Source organism: Gossypium hirsutum, chromosome A10 (genome assembly GCF_007990345.1).
Source record: "Gossypium hirsutum isolate 1008001.06 chromosome A10, Gossypium_hirsutum_v2.1, whole genome shotgun sequence".
Lineage (NCBI taxonomy): Eukaryota > Viridiplantae > Streptophyta > Magnoliopsida > Malvales > Malvaceae > Gossypium > Gossypium hirsutum.
Window position 1 is genome coordinate 113,109,137 of NC_053433.1, and position 10,590 is coordinate 113,119,726.

The 10,590-nt window shown below is 28.1% G+C and overlaps 1 long non-coding RNA gene and 1 pseudogene across 1 annotated transcript; both read right to left on the minus strand.

The window, feature by feature from the left end:
- Positions 1 to 5,008: 5,008 nt before the first annotated feature.
- Positions 5,009 to 7,191, minus strand: LOC107895853 (F-box protein At2g39490-like; annotated as a pseudogene).
- Positions 7,192 to 7,855: 664 nt separating this feature from the next.
- On the minus strand, positions 7,856 to 8,684 carry LOC107897798 (uncharacterized). The gene is made up of 2 exons (XR_001684280.2): positions 8,448 to 8,684; positions 7,856 to 8,149 (listed from the first exon to the last, which is right to left on the minus strand). It is a non-coding gene; the product is annotated as an uncharacterized lncRNA (long non-coding RNA).
- Positions 8,685 to 10,590: the final 1,906 nt, after the last annotated feature.

A 10,590-nucleotide genomic window follows, 5' to 3' on the forward strand; every position in this document is an offset into this window, starting at 1 on the left:
ATAAACTAATTAAGTTTTGTTTATATAAAAATTATAATCTAATCATATCTCTATGAAGAAGTCTAAAAATCAATACAAGATACTACTTCTATAAGAGTTTTGATTTATTCCAATGCCTTCAAAATATGAAAAGTGACTTTCCTTATTTAATAAGGAATTTGTCTTGAGCCAAAAGAAATCAAACTTCAAGTTTTCAATTTCAACTCAACTAGTCTTCAAGATACGAACTTTATACATCTAAAATAATTTTATTCTAAAATTAATAGCCCAATAATTTTATTCTAAAATTTGCCAACACTTAAAATATAAAGTACTGTCATTATTTCAGCCACAAAAGCAACCCGAAAACAAACTTGCCTCCAAATATTTCATCCATCCCTTCATTGGAGCCGCCATTGCTGCCATCATCTATAACAATATCTTCATTTGTGATAGCACCCATCAGCCTCTGTCTTCAAATGATTTTTAACAAAAAAGAAATCATATCAGGGGCCAAGTTAAATTTGGATTTATCGTATTTTGTTGTAGTTGTAATTTGTTTCTATATTTGTGTTGTAAGATTGTTCATTTTACTATTAAAACTTAAAGTTTTTTTTATTAAAAATGATAGTTAAATTATTAATTTTGTCTCATTTTATTTCAAATCACAATATCATTTTTATTTGATGACGTATTTTTTAATAAAATAAGATAAAATTAATAATTTAAATATTAATTTTGATAAAAAAACTTTAAGTACTTAAGTGAAAAAAAATATAATTTGAAGGATTTTGTAATGAAGCCCACCAGAGTTAAGAATTGAAAGTCTCCCTCATCCCAATACTGTATTAAAAAATATATATATTTCTCGGAGCCATGTAACCATGCTGTGTCGTCCTCTGGTGCATCATTCGGTACCCAGATTTCCCGCAACATGGATGACTAAAATTTATTCTTGGTTAAAATAGACACCAAGTCCTTGTATTTTTTTTGTATATTTAGAATTTCATCCTTCAACTTTTTATTTTCAGGAATCTAGTTTATCTACTTTTTAAATTTAAAAATTCAAGTGAAAATGTTCAAACTGTTAAATTTATTTTCGTTAAATTTGTTGATATAATATTTTGAAATAATAAAAATACTGATTTGATAGCCATATAACAAAAGAAATAACATTGCAATGGACTTGAATTTAACAAAAGATTTTTAACCGTATTAATAATTGGAACTAGATTTTTAAATCCACAAAGTAAAGAGACTAAATTCTTGAAAATAAAAGTAAATAGACTAGATTCTAAATATATAATAAATACAGGGACTTGAAGGATATTTTAACAGCTATCTTTTTCCCATCACATAAATTTCAATATTCTTTCTAAAATTCAAATACAAGACTACAAATAGAAAAGTATTTGATTGATAGTTAAAGTCATTTCTCGGATTCAATTCTTTCTACAATCTACAAGTTAATTAAAACTTCTCCCATCAAAATTTAATTTCCCATGGATGTGACACTCAACACCTCCCATTCTTTAATATATGATTTTAAGCTTTAGTATATAGAATCAAAGTCAACCATCCAACCAACATATTACTGAAAACAAGAAAGGATTATATATAAATATATCAAGTAAATTGTCTAATTATTAATAAATTTATGTTTCAATTACTTTAAAAAATTATAAAATAGTCACTTAATTATTAAAATATTTTTATTTAAATTATTGAATCTAGAGCTGCCCATGGGCTAAGCCGGACTTGGACAAGAATAAAGTATGTTAATATTATGCATAGGCTTGTCTCAACCCAGCCTGACCTAAAATATGGGCATAAAAAGACTAACCCAAGCCCATTTTAGGCCCACCCATTTTGTTTTTGAATTATTTTAATTTAATATTTAATTATTTTAATTAATTTATTTATTTATTAAAATTTTTATCTAGTCACCTTAGCATTAATTTAATGTTTACATTAGAGTATATATATTTAGTATACATTTATTTTTTTAAAGTGTTATAAATTATATATAATATAAAAATAACATAATATAAAGTATTATAAACTTTAAAATGGGCTAGGTCGAGCTGGTCTGAGGACGGGCCTTGAATGTTCAAGTTTGAGCTCGACCCATACTTTAAACGGGTCTAATTTTTTGTTTAAACCCATTTTTTGGACATAATATTTTTGTCCAAATCCTCTCAAATTTCAAGTGAATCTTCAGACATGAATGAATAACCTAACTCATGAACAATTCTAATATAAATTGCTTGTATATACAAGTTTATCAATTGGATTGGTTTAGTTTTAACCTTATTCAAATTCAAAAGTCACAAGCAACTTTTATTTTGATTAATTTTACACGGTAGCCATTGGACTTTTTGATAAATTTTTTCCCTTAATGCTAAATAATTTCAAAGAAATGCTATTTCAGAGTGTGAATAATAACTAAGCACTTATCGTGTCTTTTTCTGCCAAATATTGATGCTCCAATATTCCATGTGTCTTCATGTTCCCATGCATGCTTTAATGATTTCGTGGCTTGTCTCCTTTTAAATATTTGCTAGATAAATTAGTTTGCTTTTACGTTTAAAATGTGATTACCATTATGCTACATTACTTTAATTGATTTACTCATGATCTGGATTCTTATTTCCACACTCAATCACTTTCTTTTTCCTTTCATGAATGTGTTTATAAAAATAATAATAATTCCAAATAATTTGTAATAAAGGCAACATTTATTTAATTACTATAATGCATGATTCTTTCATCTTGAAAGAAAAGATTTCATTAATTATAATTAAAGATGGAATGTTTTCAAAATCGAAAAATTGTTCAACTTATATTTTTCGTCAACTCGAGAGATATAGAAAAATACTATATTAAATATATATGTTATTAGTACATATATTATATCTATATATTTAAAACTCGGTTCACTCAAAAATAAAAATAAAATGTATAATTGGGATCATAATTAAATATCGAATTTTGAACTTTTAATTTTCGAGGCTCGAGACAACACGTATTTATTAATGTATTAATTTTGGGTGTAACGAGTGTGCTAAAATCTTCTTTGTGAGTAACCGGCTCCCAAATCAAAATTTTTCTTTGATTTTTCGAACACAAACCCAAAATTGCATTTTTAAAGAATTTTAAAACTTTTCTTTCTAAAAGATGATTTTATAGGTGATTGATCATACCTAACATAAAAAATTTGTGGCAGCTCCTATTTATTTAACAAAACCCGATATTTTAAAAAAAATTAACGTGATTTCAAATATCATCAAACTAATTTTTGGTCAAAAAAATGGTTTCAACAATAACCTAATAACAACATTTTCCATCCATATTCCAAAAAAGCCAAAGTTTATATACTTTGATGTATAACTTATTAGAACTTTGGTATGTGAGTATATAAAGTTTTGTTTTCTAGATATAACATATTACTCATGTGATTTCTTTCCCGTAATCCATATTTGAATTGGTCAAATATTTGCACAACACTCAATATTATCTAGATTCACTCTTTCACTAAGTTCTTTCCCTCAAAAACTTAGTCACCAATTAATCAAAACAGTAAATCCAACATTCACTCAAAACAAGTTTCAATCTTGAATAAATAAATGCTCTCTAAAACTTGTAAATAAAGCAATAGGCAAATAGTCTTTGATAAATAGAGTTGTATACTTGTAAAATCGCAATCGAGCTAGTATAATTGACACACACTATTAATATTTTACTCAATTTAGTACTATTTGCCAGATCGGTGGTGCCACATGGCAACATTAGCTAATTCGGTAGTCTTACATGGTAATTTCTTAGTGTGTCACATGATAAACATAAATTAAGAAATAAAAAATATAAATTATGTTTGTCAATTGACACCACTAGATAGGATAGAAGTGTCACGTCACCACAAGCTAACGGTGTTAGTGTGGAGGATCAATTTGGTTGACGGAATACAAGTTCAAGGATCAATTAGATCAAATTTTTTTTAATGGCTAATTAGGTACAAATGGACAAGTTCAGAGATCAAAATACATATTATCTCATTCTTTAACGCGAGGAAAACTTAAAAAAGAAGTGCACATTTGGATATTTGATCAAGTAATTAGTACAACCTATTCAAATATTGGGTTAATCATCGAAATCCAAAAGTTTATCTAAAATTTTAGAGGGTTTGAGAAAAAAATGTTAGACTCAAAATCTAGATAAAAAATTAGATTTGTTTAAAATATGGGTCGAGCTTGAGCTCACCCTAACCCATTTTCTAAGTTTTCAATATATTATATTATGTAATTTATAATCCATAAAATTAAATTTATAGTAATATATAATTATAAAATGTAAATATTATAAAAAATAAGTTGCCTATATAAAAACTTTTAATAAATAAAAAATATATATATTAAATATTAAATTAAAATAATATAAATATTTTTTAAATAATTGTAAAAGATAATATAGGTGGACCTAAAATAGATTTGGGTTAACTAATAGTTAATATGGACGAAATTGAATAAATTTTATACTCATATTTTAGGTCTGATTGGACTTGGACAAGTATAAAATGTATAAATATTATACTTAAGTCTAGCTTGGTCTATGAAAACTTCTATACTTCTAGAGAGGAAGAAGAGCTCTTGATCCCAAAAATGATAAAATTACTATTAAATTCTTATAGATATTGTAAAATTGGGAATTAATATACGACAATTTTAATTTTCCAAAAATTTATAATCCAATTCTCCCCTCTCTAATTTATTTTTTATTTTTTATTTTTGATTTTGACTTTGCGTTCGCTATTAAAAAGGACTCACTAAAAAAAGAAACTTATGAACATATTTTCTCTCTCTTCATCTTCAAACATATAGCACACCCTTTTCTTTACATTTTCTCTACTTACTTTCCCGGTAACCAAACAGGGAAGAGTCGTATGCTTTCATTGCTCCTATTTAAGTATTCAACTTTAAAAAGTTCGAAGAAAAACAAGGAAAAAGGTGGATATTATTAATTCACATGATCTTACTAACTATGTATATATCTTTGAAGTGTAGAATTTATACAACAAAAAAGTGCATTATAAAAATAATGTTGGAATCTATACTCATGATTTCATAACCCAACAAACTTATGTGACCATGTTTGGGACATAACTGATTATTGTGTTTCACTTGAACAAACTTGTAAGAATATATTTCTTGTGGCACAAATGAATGAGGCACTGTTGGGGGGTGAGAATCATGAGAAGAAACCCTAATCAAGTTTCGGAGACATATTCCGTCCGATGTCGATAAGATTAATGGCTCGACGGTGATAACATCTCGTAAACGTTTCATCAATAAAATCTCATTATCTTGATTGTCAAATCCTTCCAATTTAACCACTTTGAGATGCTGTAATTTTGTACAGCTGCTCAGGGGCGTAGCATGGGCCCCGGCCCCCCTAAAATGAAAATTTTCATTTTAGGCCTTTGAAATTTTTTAAAAATTTTAATTTAGTAAAGGTAAAATTGCACTTTGACCCACCCTAAAATTATAAAAATTCAATTTAATCCTTTACAAATTATAAAAATATAAACTATAAAAAATTAAAATATCATCCGGCCCCCCTTAAAAAAAATTTCTGACTTCGCCCCTGCATTTGCTCACTTGCTTGTAACATTTAGTTGCATTTGGCGTGACATAGCTATTGTGATCGATCTGCACAGGTAAGGATCAAAGTGAAAGGAAAGTTGCAGTGCTATGTCTAATTCATGATTAAATGAGTAATTTCACACACTCAAAGTGAAAGGAAAATTAAGCTTACAGTCACAAAGAGTAGCTCTAAGGAAGGACAAAGTTTTAAGAATGTGATTAAAGCATCACAATTGTAAAATCCCTTTGAATAATTATCGATCCACCATAGCTCCTTTAGTTTATAAAATTGGAAAAAAGATGATAGTGATGGACAAATTAATGCCTGTATTTGGAAAAAAAAATTAATTACATTCAATAACAAGAAAACATAATATAATATATTTTTAATTAATAGAGTTATCGATTTTGATATAAAAAATGTTGAATTTAAGTGTTAAAATTTATTAGATGTCACCTTTTAAAGATTACTGCACGAATCAACTGAATTTAGTTTAGGTATTTTTATTTCATTATAATCATGTTGGAAGTCACATAATTTGATAAAAAAATAATTTATAAATTTCTGGACTCAAATCTTAAACTGATGTCAACCTCTTAGAGGTGAATGTATGAATCAATTAAACTAAATAGAATTTTTTTATTAGTTAGAACTAGAAACTAGAGTTGGAGAAATAGAGAACATACCTCAAAAGTCCATTTGCACAAGGTAAGAATTTCAGAATTCTTGATGGTTAGCAGCACTCGATCAAAATCACATGTTTTGAAGGTATTGAAAGCAGGGCCTTGCCTAGAATCAAGCATGGCATTTCCAAGGTTGAAATGAAACTCAGGCAGAAACCATGGAGATTTCCCTCTATATAAAAAAGTCCTAAGTTTATAGGATCTAATATGGAGAGATTTTAAGTGTGGACAATCAAAGATGGTTAAGCTCAAAAGCTTTGTATCAGAATCAATGCTCATTGATTCCAATCCATGGCACCCAATGATTTTCAGGTTCTCAAGAAGCTGAAATTCCGAGACCATACACGAAACTGCTTCACTGCTAAGGTGGTTTACTGATATCAAATTAAGGGTCTTAATGAAAAAAGTAGAGGGAGTTGGCTGATGATCACTGAGATTTTGGGGGTTATTCAACTCAATTTGCCAACTAAAATGTGTTGGATTTTGCATGTTTTCAGCTGAGAAATGAAGGTGAAGCTTTTTGTTAGGTGCAAGTATGGCCGATAAGAGACCGCGCGTATTCCCCGAAATGGAACCGAAATCTTCTGGTATTCCTTGTTGGATTGTGTTCATCAAAATTTGCAATGAACCCAGAAACTGCAGAGGGAACATCTTCTTTGGTGCCATGTTGAACCAATGGCAGGTTCCATAGAAATCTCCATCGGGTTGATAGGAAAATGGTTTGGATTGCAGATTCAAAGGGAAGTAGAGAAATTATGTGGAAAAGTAGTTCATCTGGTAAACTACTTATGAAATCTTCCATGACAACTCTCTACAGTACTCAAAATTGGAGATGTTGGAAGCCCCTATATTGCTTGATTGTCTTGGGTGATTTGCAAAAATGGAGATCAATTGCAAATCAATCTCAGTTGCTTTTCTGATTACTTTGAGCTTTTATATACAAGTTTCTTTATTGGGCTTGCTTAGTTTTAACCTTAGTCAAATTCAAAAATCACAAGCAACTTCGATTTCCATAGAAATTTTTAATTATGCTAAATAATTGGAAGGAAATGCCGTATCAAAGTGTTAATAATAACCAACCACTTACTCTGTCTTTTTTCTGTAACTTAGGATTTTACAAGAAATTATTAACCTTGAGTTTATAAAAAAAAATCATTTTTTTCAATAATTTTCTTTGTATTTCTTCTTTTTATCAAATTAATTTTAAATTTTCTAAGAAAAAACTTGAGTTTTACTAGAGAATTGAGTTTTTATTATTATAAGAAAACTCTTGTTTTCAATATTGATTATATTAATAAAATCTTAGATGTTCTTTAAATTAAATAAAGGGTTAATATATAGTTTGCTCCTTTAAAAATATTTAGTTGGTACTTGAATTTTTTTTATACTTAATTGATACTTGAACTTGTATTCCGTCACTTAGGTCGGTACCTCTGTACTAATACAATTAATTTATGCTGATATGATACTTATAAATAATCAATTGCTGACACGTTGTAATAGGCCCATTTTGCCCGGGCCCATAAAAAAATTAACTAAACCAGAACCAAAAGTAGAAAAATAATAATAATAATAATAAATTAAAAAGTCCAAGTCCTTTTACAAAAATAAAGGCCTAAAACACTAACCCAAAGTCCAATTTATTGGCCCAAACTAAAAAAAAACCTATTAACTTAAACCCAAAACAACCCAAATAAAATAGCACTCCACTAAGCCCAATCCCAGAATTGGTCCAAATGGCCCGTGCAGGGGAAGCCTCTGGAAACACCAGGTCACCAGATTGCTCCTCTCACGAACGGCCTCCCCACGAGTGATTTCTTCTCCGTACGCCTCCACGTCAACAGAAACTACGAGAAGGAAAAACAAACACAGCAAAAGGAATACACGAGAAGCAGCAAAATATAATGGAAAAATAGCAAAAAGAAAAAATAGATTTTTAAATTTTTATTTTTCCGGCTATAAAAGCCACCGAGTGTACCTGCAAATATTTACGCATACTGAAATACACCAAAAGGCCACCAAAATTCAAAGGTGATTTTCGATTTAAATATCTGGATACTCTATTTTTTTTCCTGGTTTTCGTTCTTTTGGGTTTATCATTTTTATATTTGAAAGCAAATAAAAAGAAAGGAAAGAGGTTCTTACCTGGCAAATACGCCATAGATTTCCTTTTTACTTTGTTAAAATCGAAGCCAAGAGGAGATTTCAAGGCTGAAAAGTCATTCCCCAGGCTTGAACGTGTAGCTTGTTGTTTGGGGGGATGAGAATCGGCCAAATGAGGGGAAAATATGGGGCATTAGGGTTTTGATTCAATTGTTAGAGGAAATGGAAAAAGCCCTTTCAATTTCTTTTAATTTTAGAACAAAATAAAACGGCGTCGTTTAAGGGAAGTAGATCCGCATGCCGACCCGCTCCAAAACCTAGATACGCGCATTTGCGCTTAAAATGGGAAAATTATGTGGTTAGTCCCTCCCATTCGCACCGATTTTCAATTGGCTTTTATTTTTACTTTATTTGTTTTTTAAAATTTCCCTAAAATTTGTGTGCTGTTACGATTTAGACCACGCCTTAGCGCAGCGTTTTGAGATCTGGAATATTTCCAGATTTGGTCCTTGTGCACTTGCACACGTGGCGCGTTGGTTCTCTTTTTGATTATTTTATTTGTAAATTATCCCTTTTGTTTTAATTTGATTTTAATTAAGTTTTTTTAGATTCATTTCACAAGTCATTTTTTTATTCTTGTTTACTTATTTGTATATTTTGAATTACCTTGGTAATTGTATTTTTTTTATATTGTAAATTTGTTTTTTATCATATCATTTTCACATTTTGTATACTATTTTATGTAAATGTTTTTTTACACATTGTTATATATATAATTAATAATAAAGGTAATTTTAGTCTATGTATATTATTAATATTATGTTATTTCATACATACAACTGCTTTTGAATCTATTCACATATTTTAATATATATTTTGTTATTTAAAAGAAAATCCCACATGTTTTATACATTATTTAAATTATTATTATACATATACATTGGTACATATTTTTGATCTATATGAATTACTAGATCCATATATTCTATACATATATATATTTTTTCTTTGTATACATAATTATGTTTTTAAAGTATATTACATATATAACTTATAATAAAATTAATCTAATCTTATAATTCATATTTTTAAATTCCATGATTATTTTTGCATATAAATGGCTTATAAATCTATTTATATATATATATATATTGTAAATCTATTATGTGTATATTTTATTTCCTAAAATATTATTATGCATTCTTACTATCATTTCATATTTTATATATTATTTAAATTCTCCTTCATTGTATGTATATTGTCAATTTATATATATATAATATTTTTTTAAATGTTTGGCATATTATTTGATTTAAATATCTTCTTTTTGCAATATCAATTTTAAAAGAAAAATTAATTATTATATATATATTCTTTATTTTTTCTTATAAATTATTTCAAGTTCTAGCATATGTTGTTTGCTCATCCATTATTTATAGAAATGGTTTTTGTATCATATTGGTTTTATGTTGCTTGGTATTTCATGTGTTAATTGTTTTTATATCATTTCATGTACATTTGTTACACCACATTTATTCGTTTTTATGTATTATTAAATTAATTGTTGTTCACCCATGCTTGTGAATTTGATTATATTTTGGATTAATTATATTTAATTATTTGTTCTGAAGGTTGGTCAAATAAAGTTATCTTCATTCACTAATTATTGTATTTTATGCATGCATATTATCACATGATTTTATTTTTTCCTTTTGGTTTACAAATATCGCTCTATAATTTCCAAGTCCTTAAAATCAATTATTCCATTTTATTTCAAGTAAATTAATATGTTTTGAGTTTACAAATCTTTTTAAAAATCCTAAAATAAGGCAATGTTCAGTATTTAAAAATTCGAGAAATCGTGCCCTACTGTGCTGGGTTTTGATTTTTCGTTGGACTAAATATTTGGACATCCTTTTGTAATTTTTGACCTAAGAGCTTTTGGAAATCAAAACTCAATCGTGTTCTCAAAAGTATAAAGGATAATGTCCTATCGTGTTGGATGTGATGCTTTATACCTTTGAAACGAGAAAGTTTTGACGACCAGCTTAAACTACTCAAATGTTTTAAAAGGAACTATATTTCAAATTTTTTGAAAAGACTCTAGACATAAGGACAGCACTTAATCAATCTGGTACCAGTTTTTGGGCGTAGTGAGGGTGCTATTCCTTCCTTATACGTAACC